Source organism: Pseudophryne corroboree, chromosome 9 (assembly GCF_028390025.1).
Source record: "Pseudophryne corroboree isolate aPseCor3 chromosome 9, aPseCor3.hap2, whole genome shotgun sequence".
NCBI lineage: Eukaryota > Metazoa > Chordata > Amphibia > Anura > Myobatrachidae > Pseudophryne > Pseudophryne corroboree.
The window spans coordinates 125,866,642-125,879,742 of NC_086452.1; the positions used below are offsets into that span (position 1 = coordinate 125,866,642).

At 45.3% G+C, this 13,101-nt stretch overlaps 1 pseudogene; it reads left to right on the forward strand.

The window, feature by feature from the left end:
* The first annotated feature begins 2,570 nt into the window (after nucleotides 1-2,570).
* On the forward strand, nucleotides 2,571-2,689 carry LOC134964893 (5S ribosomal RNA; annotated as a pseudogene).
* The last annotated feature ends 10,412 nt before the right edge of the window (nucleotides 2,690-13,101 follow it).

Below are 13,101 nucleotides of genomic sequence, written 5' to 3' on the forward strand. Positions count from 1 at the left end.
CTAGGACACTATCCCTTAGCCCCCCCCCTTTTTTGTTTTACAGCCCTTGTTTCAATTTTTTCACAACACATTTTTCTTAACACATTTCCATCCACCCACATAGTCACACTACCAATACAATGGGAACACACTCTCCTTGCACCTTTCATCACATCACATTCACCTCTAGGTTATGGTCATAATCATTAACCTAGATGTACATGCACCCACGGGTATTTCTCGTTATTTATTCCAACCCCCCCTCCACCTCCCTTTCTTCACCCAAGCTTTCACAATAAAAATGTACTGTCTTCATGCATCCCTTATGCAAGCACCTCACTTTACCATTGCTTCCTGACATACAGCACTCCACGGTTATACAATCAGACGCATACTCATGCTCACACTATTTGGCCTGTTCACTTCAGGATCTATAATACCTTAGGTCATTTTATTTCTTTATTTCATATTTTATAATGTTTTACTTTTAATTTTAATTTTCTATTCATCCCGAATTATAATAACTTTTATCCCAGTTTACAACAGTGTCTTTTCTCTAAATATCCCCACTTTCCTAATTATTCTCACCCCCCCTCACCCCCCACCCCCACAACTATCAAAGTTTCTATTTAAAAATGAGTCTGCATCCAGCACATGAGATGGGCAGGATGGACCGGTCCCTCCCACTATGCGGTGTATATCTGAAGTAGGGCTATCAGGTCACCATAGTAACCTGACAGACACTATGTCTCCCTTGGCCCATGTCCGGGCGGAAGATCACAACACAGCTTCCGCCCTTACAACAATATCAGCGTCATGCCGTATGATGCGGCAGGATGACGCCGGTATCCTAGCAACCGACCAATGCTAGAAGGGGCGGGAGTTTAGAACACAGCTTCCGCCCGCACAGCCTTACTAGAGATATGCCGTCTATCGCGGCGACTCTCACTTAGAGAATCATAGCGGCAAATCGACGCGGTAATTATAGTAACAGTAACTCCCGCCTACTCTATCTGTTCTGTTCAATATGACACGATTGTCACTCTAACTCTCCTGACATACAAAAGGGCGGAAGTGAGATGTATAACTTCCGCCCTTCTCGGTCTATCTTACCAGTCCGCCCATATGACGTTCTGTATGTTGGCCTCTGATTGGACCTGACACTCATCACAATCCCGCCCCCAAAGTCAGTCATTCGTTGACAACAATTACAGGGGTAGGTAAATACTCAGGCTACTGACATGTACTAGCTGCTCAGAACGGAAGTGAACGAGCCCATGATCGGGTGAAACGCGTTTTCCTCATGGGCACCTGCCTGTCTGACCTTTGAATGAGTGATATTTGATACCTTATTGATTCATAATTTTATGCTTTAGCAGAATCATTCTGTATATATCTTTTGTGTCACTAAGATTGCTGGTATTTCCAGCTTCCTCTTGGGCACCTGCCTGTCTGACCTTTGAATGGATGATGCTTTATACCTTATTGATTCATTCCTCATGGGCACCTGCCTGTCTGACCAGTGAATAGGTGGTATTTAATACCTTATTGATTCATAATATATGCCTTAGCAGAATTACTCAGTATATATTTTTTCTGTGTTAATCTAATGCCTGACAATTGAGTTTTATGCTTTAGCAGACTAATTCCGCATCTGTGAAATAGTTTGGGTCACCACTTGAATTTTATGCTATAGCAGAATAATCCTGCATCGTACAGTAATTTGTGTCACCAAATACGCGGGTATCTCCAGCCAGGTTATTTATAAATAAGATAGTGCTGTGATTTCCAGCAGGTTATTACATACATGTGTGCACTTTTGTTTGTGGGCACTGTGTGATACAACCGTGTGATAGGGGCAGACAATTTGTGGCTCCTTACCTTTTTGCGGGCACTTTCTCTGCTCCCCAAGGGCATCCACCTGACTGACATCTGTAAAGGTTATTCCTGCTATTTACAATACTGGTAATTTCCAGTGAATGAACATGAAATATTTATTTTGTCTATGAATAGCATGAGATATATGGCTTCTTCCTTCACACTCTATGTGATAGTGACAGGTGGTGTGCAATTTTACCAACAGTCTGACTCAGGCAAATTCCAAACTGTGAGTAACAGGGTTTTTTTGTAATTTTTTGCTTTCCAAGGGCTAATCACCCCAGTTGTCATTACAGAGGGCATATTTCAGCCGTCTCTTGCATAAGCTCCTATTACAGAAAGCAATATACTGTTCCTGTCCAATAAATTTCGGCTAGAAAGTGACAGCTAAACCTACAAGGGATTCGCTATATTGCAATTCAAATATACTAGGTAACATCTCCACCCTCCTGCACCAATCCTTCTACTCTGTACCCTCTCCATTTTCCGTCTATCTTCCTTCTGTGAACTCTCATCCACGATTCTGGGGAGCGTGCCCCCTAGGGGGACACGTCTCCTCAGTCTAACGCGGACAGCAGATTCGCACCTATCCAACTGCTGCAACCTCCATCTAACCGCAGCCACCACCCAGTCCCATCTTTAATTATTTTCTGTATAGGACTCCATCCCTCCGATTTTCGGTGCACTCTCATTGGTGGCATAGGGTCAAACCTTTCTTCCACCATACCCCTGCGCTTACGCCCAATCTCGTCCGATCTTGGAAGCTAAACAAAGGTGGGCTGGGTCAGTACCTAGATGGGCGACCTCTAGGGAATACCCAGTGGAGTAGGAGGTTTTCCTTCCCTGTTAGAAGAACACCAACAGCAATATCACCACTTATACTCTACTTCATTACCTTTGAATCTTCATTCGTCACGATCTACCCAAGATAGTGGTTGATTATCAGAATTTCCTAGTGTGTGGGTTTTCCCACTCATTTACTCAACCCAACGAAGTGTGCATTAATACAAACACAGTTTGTACAGATCTTTGGCAGACGGAAGCAGCTTAAGATGTAGCTACCTTCCAATATGCGGTTATTCAGGCATAACTAAGATCTGAACATTTCATTTTTTCAGACATGTGTCCTATAGGTCATGCTGAGTCTCTATGTATCCTAAAGAGCAGGAATAAAGACCACTTTTTTGATTGTTAGGCTTATCTCCTATCTATCAACACTTATATCATAATAAGAGTGCGCCCAAACAAGAGTCATACTTCTCTTCTTGTGCATATACAATCATCCATATATATCCCTGCCCACTGGCTCAGGCAAATCAGTTGGATTCCAAAGCATTTAGGCAGCAGCATTATGTAGAACCCTATTCAGGCGAGAAGAACACACATGCATACCCTTCCATACAAGAGGGAAGAGTTTAGTGAGTATAAAGATCCTCAAATCAGGTGCATCAGGGTGGGATCCCTGTGGAACTGTGGACATAGGAGAAATACAGTTATCAACGGCAAGTTCTTACTATAACGTATATTTCTCCTGCAGGGTCCACAGGTTATCCACAGGATAACAATGGGATTTCCCAAAGCAATTTTTAGTGGTGGGGATGCTCCTGATTAGACAGGAGAACCTTACGCCCGAATTCAGCGTCATAAGAGGCAAAAGTATCCAAGGCATTATGTCTTATGAATGTGTTAATGGAAGACCATGTGGCTGCCTTACATATCTGTTCTGCTAAAGCACCATGTTGTGCTGCCCATGAAGGACCTACCTTACGAGTAGAGTGAGCAGAGACATTAGCTGGAACAGGGAGATCATCTTGAGAATATGCTTCTGAAATATCCATTCAAAGCCATCTTGCTAGCGTCTGTTTAGTAGCAGGCCATCCCCTCTTGTGAAATCTTTCTGATGGCACTGGTACGATACAGGTAGATTCTTAATGCACGGACTACGTCCAGCGATGCTTCTCTCGCAGAAAGTACCTGAAAAGCCGTCTCTACAATTGTTTTGTTAAGGTGAAATTTAAATACCACCTTAGGAAGTGTCAGGAGCTGGTGCAGAATCCAGAATTTGGGATCAGGTACCAAGTGGTTGACGTTACCCAAAACAGAGGCGCAGAGTCTAACACGCCGGGAGGTTTTCACCAGGGAACTCCGCAAGGGGATATGGGCTTAGCGGCTCCCGACGTGTAGGTCATGGCTCCCTATCTGGGTCACTTGATACCTGAACTGGACTAGAGTTATGGTAGAGGTGTTGTATATGACAAGCCGAAGGGATACGCAGGAACAAACAGGAACTGGAGAAGGTTGCAGGGTGCACACGGCCAGATGGTACACTGGGGCCGTGGAGATGGAACAGCAGCAGGAACTCTTGGGAAGACACAGGAGGTGGCGGCACACGGACGGACTGGGGTGCAGACACTTGGAGACAGGGTAATGGCAGTCAGCAGACTAAGGTCATCAGCAAGTTGGTGAAGCTGGAATTCAATGCAGGAACAAGGCAAAATCCACTGGACAGATGAACTGAGACCAGAGAGGAACCAGCGTGCAGAACACTGCATGGAGTAGCTATAACTGGCAAGGCCTCTTAGGATTGAGAGGCTTAAAAGAACAGGCTGGACCAATCAGCTGTGAGCACCAGACAGGCCCTCAGTAATTGATATAACATGCAGCTGCAGTGCAGACTGAGCAGGCTGACAAGCTGAATAGTAGGTTTCAGGTAACCAGCTGTAATTACAGAATCCAGACACCTGTGGAGTCAGTTGCTGAGTGCAGGAGTGGAGGCACTGGGAGACAACTATGCAGGAGCTAGATGTGACCTGTTGTTCCACAAACTGAAGCAAAGGTAAATCACAACAATAACTAACAAAACATGAGTGCTCAGGATTGTAACAGTACCCCCCCCACACACTTGAAGAAGGGTTAAGAACCCCTAGAACCAGGCTTATCCGGAAATTCATAGAAGAAAGACCTCTTAAGTCTGGGTGCATGAAGAAACCTCTCTGGTACCCAGGTTCTCTATTCCAGACCGTTACCCTTCCAATGCATGAGGAAATTAACTTGACCCCTCCTGAACTTGGAATCCAGAATCTTTTCCACAACAAACTCCTTGTGACCTTGGACTAACACAGTGGCAGGCCTTCTGAAAGATCTTCTAAATCTCTGGGACACAAATGCTAGTTTCAACAAGGAACAGGGGAAAGTGTTATTGATCTTAAGTGATTTTGGTAAAAGGAGTCGAAAGGCTACTGGATTAATCTGTCTAATAATCTGGAATGGACCAATGAATCCAGGCCCAAATTTTTGAGAGGGCTGGCGTAACTTGATATTTCGAGTGGACAGCCACACCATGTCACCCACTTTAAAAGTACAAGGTCTTCGCCGTCTGTCAGCAATTTGTTGGAACGAACAGAGACTTGGTTGAGTGCCAGATGTACTCTCCTCCAAATGTTCCTCAGATGAGCTACAGGATCAAGGGAAGAAGTCTGTTGCTGCAGGATGTCAAAAGCGTTAGACCTAGGATGGAAACCCGAGAGACAAAAGAAGGGTGACATGGATGAAGAAGAGTGACTGGAATTATTATATGCAAATTCAGCAAATTCCAGATGGTCCACCCAATCGTTATGGTACTTGGAAACATAACAACGGAGATACTGTTCGAGAGACTTGATCACTCGCTCAGTCTGTCCATTGGATTGTGGATGATAACCAGAGGACAGACTAAGATTAATATCCAAGGCTGAACAGAAAGCTCGCCAGAATCAAGCAATAAACTGGGTTCCTCTGTCGGAGACGATGTCCTGTGGTAATCCATGTAATTTAAAGACATGTTGGATAAACAAGGTTGCCAATTCTCTGGCACTGGGGAACTTGTGAAGAGGAACAAAGTGAGCCATCTTACTGAACCAGTCTACCACAACCCAAATGGTATTGTACCTTGATGACTTAGGAAGATCAACCACAAAGTCCATAGAAATATGGGACCAAGGTCTTGAGGGAACCGTAAGAGACAGAAGATGTCCCATGGGAGATTTATGAGGAGTTTTATGTTGAGCACAGATCTCACAAGCAAAAATTAACTCTCTAACATCTTGACACATAGAAGGCCACCAAACTGAGCGAGACAATAAATCAAGAGTCTTAAAAATCCCTGGATGCCCAGAGACTCTTTTTACATGAAATTCAGATAAAACGGCTTTCCTGTACTCTTTAGGGACAAAGAGGAGTCCTGAGGGAGTCCCCATGGGTGCAAGAGACTGCTTGGCTTGAAACTGGGAGACTAAATCTTGAGCAAGACCAGCATGGATATTGGAAACAGGAATAATTGGTTCAGAAGAGCAGGATGAATTTTGAATTGGAAGGAAGCTTCGTAACAAGGTATCTGCTTTAAGATTCTTTGATCCTGGCCGATAGGAGATCACATAGTTGAATCTAGTGAAGAATAATGCCCATCGTGCCTGTCTTGGATTCAGTCTCTTGGCTGATTCAATATAGGATAGGTTTTTATGGTCAGTGAGGATTGTAATCACGTGTCTCACCCCTTCCAACCAATGCCTCCATTTTTCTAGAGCCCACTTGATAGCAAGCAGTTCACGATTTCCAACATCATAGTTGGCTTCGGCAGCAGAGAACTTTATGGACAGAAAAGAGCACGGGTGAAGTTTAGAATACACAGGCTCTTTCTGCGATAGGACTGCTCCCACTCCCACTTCAGAAGCATCCACTTCCATAACAAAAGGCAGGTCAGGATTTGGATGACTAAGAACAGGTGCGGATATAAAGGCTTTTTTTAACTTGAGAAAAGCTTGTAGAGCTGAAGGTGAAATTACTGTAATACTGGTCGCACAAGTAGATTCATATTCAATAAATGACCACCATTTATACTATCAAAAATGTTCTTATATTCTTCCAGATATTGGGTGGTGCTACTACAGGCAAGGTAAGTCTTAAAGGAGAAGAAAGAATTTGAAATGCCCTATAGTGGTGCACACAATCTTATATTAAGGTATAACTTTTATTAGGATATATATTAAAACCAGCGAATATTAAAAGGAAAGTAGAATAGTGTAAATAGAGAGGAAATCGTGTTTTAAAATGAAATTGATGCGCACTAGATGTCACCGGATCAGCTCATATATTGCTAACAAAATTTGTAGATAGTCAAGAGTGTATCAGAAATATTTACTTCATATGCATTTGTAATTCACGTATTTGACAACTAAGAGGGCTCCAAAAGTAGATGTCCCAAAATTTTTATGTATTCCTTCCCAGGATTCCAAATATAGGACCGTTGAAGCCAGATTCCAGATGTCACCATATATAAAGCTAATGGTTTGCTGTGTGCCTCACTGAAATATCTCTCAATAAAGTAATCAAATTGATAAATGTGTACTGTGTTTCTCTATATCTCTGAGTTAGTGTACAAGCTCTGTTATAAGGTCTCAATAGCACCTGTGTATTCTCCCAAGCTTCATGAGCAGTGTTGTGTCCACTGCAATAGGAGCGTTAGAACATTCGGATACAAATGTATCCACTAAAGAGAAACAATTATTAAGCTCTGACAGTATCTAGCCTTTCAATTGTCACAAAGTTTTATTATAGCATCACTATGGCTCATTAAGAGCTGTGACAATGAGTGGCAGTAAGTGGTCAGAAATCTTTTATCAAGATGTTATTATATATCATGTTCATTCCCTTAAGATCCTTATACACCAATATATGTTAATGATCTATGTAAGATCATAGGAGTTGTTTATTCCTCTGTGTTATTTATAACAGGAAATATTGAGGGCTCAGCACGTTCTTATATGGGTGTAGGCTAAAGCATTGATTTAAACACAGTTCATTACTGTATTATGTTAAACCTTCAGGGTGTGTATACACTAAAGATGTGCACTTGAAATTTTTCGGGTTTTGTGTTTTGGTTTTGGGTTCGGTTCCGCGGCCGTGTTTTGGGTTCGACCGCGTTTTGGCAAAACCTCACCGAATTTTTTTTGTCGGATTCGGGTGTGTTTTGGATTCGGGTGTTTTTTTCAAAAAACACTAAAAAACAGCTTAAATCATAGAATTTGGGGGTCATTTTGATCCCAAAGTATTATTAACCTCAAAAACCATAATTTACACTCATTTTCAGTCTATTCTGAATACCTCACACCTCACAATATTATTTTTAGTCCTAAAATTTGCACCGAGGTCGCTGGATGACTAAGCTAAGCGACCCTAGTGGCCGACACAAACACCTGGCCCATCTAGGAGTGGCACTGCAGTGTCACGCAGGATGTCCCTTCCAAAAAACCCTCCCCAAACAGCACATGACGCAAAGAAAAAAAGAGGCGCAATGAGGTAGCTGTGTGAGTAAGATAAGCGACCCTAGTGGCCGACACAAACACCGGGCCCATCTAGGAGTGGCACTGCAGTGTCACGCAGGATGTCCCGTCCAAAAAACCCTCCACAAACAGCACATGACGCAAAGAAAAAAAGAGGCGCAATGAGGTAGCTGTGTGAGTAAGCTAAGCGACCCTAGTGGCCGACACAAACACCTGGCCCATCTAGGAGTGGCACTGCAGTGTCACGCAGGATGGCCCTTCCAAAAAACACTCCCCAAACAGCACATGACGCAAAGAAAAAAAGAGGCGCAATGAGGTAGCTGTGTGAGTAAGATAAGCGACCCTAGTGGCCGACACAAACACCTGGCCCATCTAGGAGTGGCACTGCAGTGTCACGCAGGATGTCCCTTCCAAAAAACCCTCCCCAAACAGCACATGACGCAAAGAAAAAAAGAGGCGCAATGAGGTAGCTGTGTGAGTAAGATAAGCGACCCTAGTGGCCGACACAAACACCTGGCCCATCTAGGAGTGGCACTGCAGTGTCACGCAGGATGTCCCTTCCAAAAAACCCTCCCCAAACAGCACATGACACAAAGAAAAAAAGAGGCGCAATGAGGTAGCTGTGTGAGTAAGCTAAGCGACCCTAGTGGCCGACACAAACACCTGGCCCATCTAGGAGTGGCACTGCAGTGTCACGCAGGATGTCCCTTCCAAAAAACCCTCCCCAAACAGCACATGACGCAAAGAAAAAAAGAGGCGCAATGAGGTAGCTGTGTGAGTAAGCTAAGCGACCCTAGTGGCCGACACAAACACCTGGCCCATCTAGGAGTGGCACTGCAGTGTCACGCAGGATGTCCCTTCCAAAAAACCCTCCCCAAACAGCACATGACGCAAAGAAAAAAAGAGGCGCAATGAGGTAGCTGTGTGAGTAAGATAAGCGACCCTAGTGGCCGACACAAACACCGGGCCCATCTAGGAGTGTCACTGCAGTGTCACGCAGGATGGCCCTTCCAAAAAACCCTCCCCAAACAGCACATGACGCAAAGAAAAAAAGAGGCGCAATGAGGTAGCTGTGTGAGTAAGATAAGCGACCCTAGTGGCCGACACAAACACCGGGCCCATCTAGGAGTGGCACTGCAGTGTCACGCAGGATGGCCCTTCCAAAAAACCCTCCCCAAACAGCACATGACGCAAAGAAAAAAAGAGGCGCAATGAGGTAGCTGTGTAAGTAAGATAAGCGACCCTAGTGGCCGACACAAACACCGGGCCCATCTAGGAGTGGCACTGCAGTGTCACGCAGGATGGCCCTTCCAAAAAATACTCCCCAAACAGCACATGACGCAAAGAAAAATGAAAGAAAAAAGAGATGCAAGATGGAATTGTCCTTGGGCCCTCCCACCCACCCTTATGTTGTATAAACAGGACATGCACACTTTAACCAACCCATCATTTCAGTGACAGGGTCTGCCACACGACTGTGACTGAAATGACGGGTTGGTTTGGACCCCCACCAAAAAAGAAGCAATTAATCTCTCCTTGCACAAACTGGCTCTACAGAGGCAAGATCTCCACCTCATCATCATCCTCCGATATATCACCGTGTACATCCCCCTCCTCACAGATTATCAATTCGTCCCCACTGGAATCCACCATCTCAGCTCCCTGTGTACTTTGTGGAGGCAATTGCTGCTGGTCAATGTCTCCACGGAGGAATTGATTATAATTCATTTTAATGAACATCATCTTCTCCACATTTTCTGGATGTAACCTCGTACGCCGATTGCTGACAAGGTGAGCGGCAGCACTAAACACTCTTTCAGAGTACACACTTGTGGGAGGGCAACTTAGGTAGAATAAAGCCAGTTTGTGCAAGGGCCTCCAAATTGCCTCTTTTTCCTGCCAGTATAAGTACGGACTGTGTGACATGCCTACTTGGATGCGGTCACTCATATAATCCTCCACCATTCTTTCAATGGTGAGAGAATCATATGCAGTGACAGTAGACGACATGTCCGTAATCGTTGTCAGGTCCTTCAGTCCGGACCAGATGTCAGCATCAGCAGTCGCTCCAGACTGCCCTGCATCACCGCCAGCGTGTGGGCTCGGAATTCTGAGCCTTTTCCTCGCACCCCCAGTTGCGGGAGAATGTGAAGGAGGAGATGTTGACAGGTCGCGTTCCGCTTGACTTGACAATTTTCTCACCAGCAGGTCTTTGAACCCCAGCAGACTTCTGTCTGCCGGAAAGAGAGATCCAAGGTAGGCTTTAAATCTAGGATCGAGCATGGTGGCCAAAATGTAGTGCTCTGATTTCAACAGATTGACCACCCGTGAATCCTTGTTAAGCGAATTAAGGGCTCCATCCACAAGTCCCACATGCCTAGCGGAATCGCTCCGTGTTAGCTCCTCCTTCAATGTCTCCAGCTTCTTCTGCAAAAGCCTGATGAGGGGAATGACCTGACTCAGGCTGGCAGTGTCTGAACTGACTTCACGTGTGGCAAGTTCAAAGGGCATCAGAACCTTGCACAATGTTGAAATCATTCTCCACTGCGCTTGAGACAGGTGCATTCCACCTCCTATATCGTGCTCAATTGTATAGGCTTGAATGGCCTTTTGCTGCTCCTCCAACCTCTGAAGCATATAGAGGGTTGAATTCCACCTCGTTACCACTTCTTGCTTCAGATGATGGCAGGGCAGGTTCAGTTGTTTTTGGTGGTGCTCCAGTCTTCTGTACATGGTGCCTGTACGCCGAAAGTGTCCCGCAATTCTTCTGGCCACCGACAGCATCTCTTGCACGCCCCTGTCGTTTTTTAAAAAATTCTGCACCACCAAATTCAAGGTATGTGCAAAACATGGGACGTGCTGGAATTTGCCCAGATTTTATGCACACACAATATTGCTGGCATTGTCCGATGCCACAAATCCACAGGAGAGTCCAATTGGGGTAAGCCATACCGCGATGATCTTCCTCAGTTGCCGTAAGATGTTTTCAGCTGTGTGCGTATTCTGGAAAGCGGTGATACAAAGCGTAGCCTGCCTAGGAAAGAGTTGGCGTTTGCGAGATGCTGCTACTGGTGCCGCCGCTGCTGTTCTTGCGGCGGGAGTCCATACATCTACCCAGTGGGCTGTCACAGTCATATAGTCCTGACCCTGCCCTGCTCCACTTGTCCACATGTCCGTGGTTAAGTGGACATTGGGTACAACTGCATTTTTTAGGACACTGGTGAGTCTTTTTCTGACGTCCGTGTACATTCTCGGTATCGCCTGCCTAGAGAAGTGGAACCTAGATGGTATTTGGTAACGGGGGCACACTACCTCAAGAAATTGTCTAGTTCCCTGTGAACTAACGGCGGATACCGGACGCACGTCTAACACCAACATAGTTGTCAAGGCCTCAGTTATCCGCTTTGCAGCAGGATGACTGCTGTGATATTTCATCTTCCTCGCAAAGGACTGTTGGACAGTCAATTGCTTAATGGAAGTAGTACAAGTGGTCTTCCGACTTCCCCTCTGGGATGACCATCGACTCCCAGCAGCAACAACAGCAGCGCCAGCAGCAGTAGGTGTTACACGCAAGGATGCATCGGAGGAATCCCAGGCAGGAGAGCACTCGTCAGAATTATCAGTGACATGGCCTGCAGGACTATTGGCATTCCTGGGGAAGGAGGAAATTGACACTGAGGGAGTTGGTGGGGTGGTTTGCGTGAGCTTGGTTACAAGAGGAAGGGATTTACTGGTCAGTGGACTGCTTCCGCTGTCACCCAAAGTTTTTGAACTTGTCACTGACTTATTATGAATGCGCTGCAGGTGACGTATAAGGGAGGATGTTCCGAGGTGGTTAACGTCCTTACCCCTACTTATTACAGCTTGACAAAGGCAACACACGGCTTGACACCTGTTGTCCGCATTTCTGTTGAAATACTTCCACACCGAAGAGCTGATTTTTTTGGTATTTTCACCAGGCATGTCAATGGCCATATTCCTCCTACGGACAACAGGTGTCTCCCCGGGTGCCTGACTTAAATAAACCACCTCACCATCAGAATCCTCCTGGTCAATTTCCTCCCCAGCGCCAGCAACACCCATATCCTCCTCATCCTGGTGTACTTCAACACTGACATCTTCAATCTGACTATCAGGAACTGGACTGCAGGTGCTCCTTCCAGCACTTGCAGGGGGCGTGCAAATGGTGGAAGGCGCATGCTCTTCACGTCCAGTGTTGGGAAGGTCAGGCATCGCAACCGACACAATTAGACTCTCCTTGTGGATTTGGGATTTCGAAGAACGCACAGTTCTTTGCGGTGCTTTTGCCAGCTTGAGTCTTTTCATTTTTCTAGCGAGAGTGCTTCCATCCTCATGTGAAGCTGAACCACTAGCCATGAACATAGGCCAGGGCCTCAGCCATTCCTTGCCACTCCATGTGGTAAATGGCATATTGGCAAGTTTACGCTTCTCCTCCAACAATTTTATTTTAGATTTTGGAGTCCTTTTTTTACTGATATTTGGTGTTTTGGATTTTACATGCTCTGTACTATGATATTGGGCATCGGCCTTGGCAGACGACGTTGCTGGCATTTCATCGTCTCGGCCATGACTAGTGGCAGCAGCTTCAGCACGAGGTGGAAGTGGATCTTGATCTTTCCCTAATTTTGGAACCTCAACATTTTTGTTCTCCATATTTTAATAGGCACAACTAAAAGGCACCTCAGGTAAACAATGGAGATGGATGGATACTAGTATACTTATGGATGGACTGCCGAGTGCCGAGACAGAGGTAGCTACAGCCGTGGACTAACGTACTGTGTCTGCTGCTAATATAGACTGGATGATAATGAGATGAAATCAATACAGGTATATATTATATATTTATTATGTAATGACTGATGACGGACCTGCTGGACACTGTCAGCTCAGCAGCACCGCAGACTGC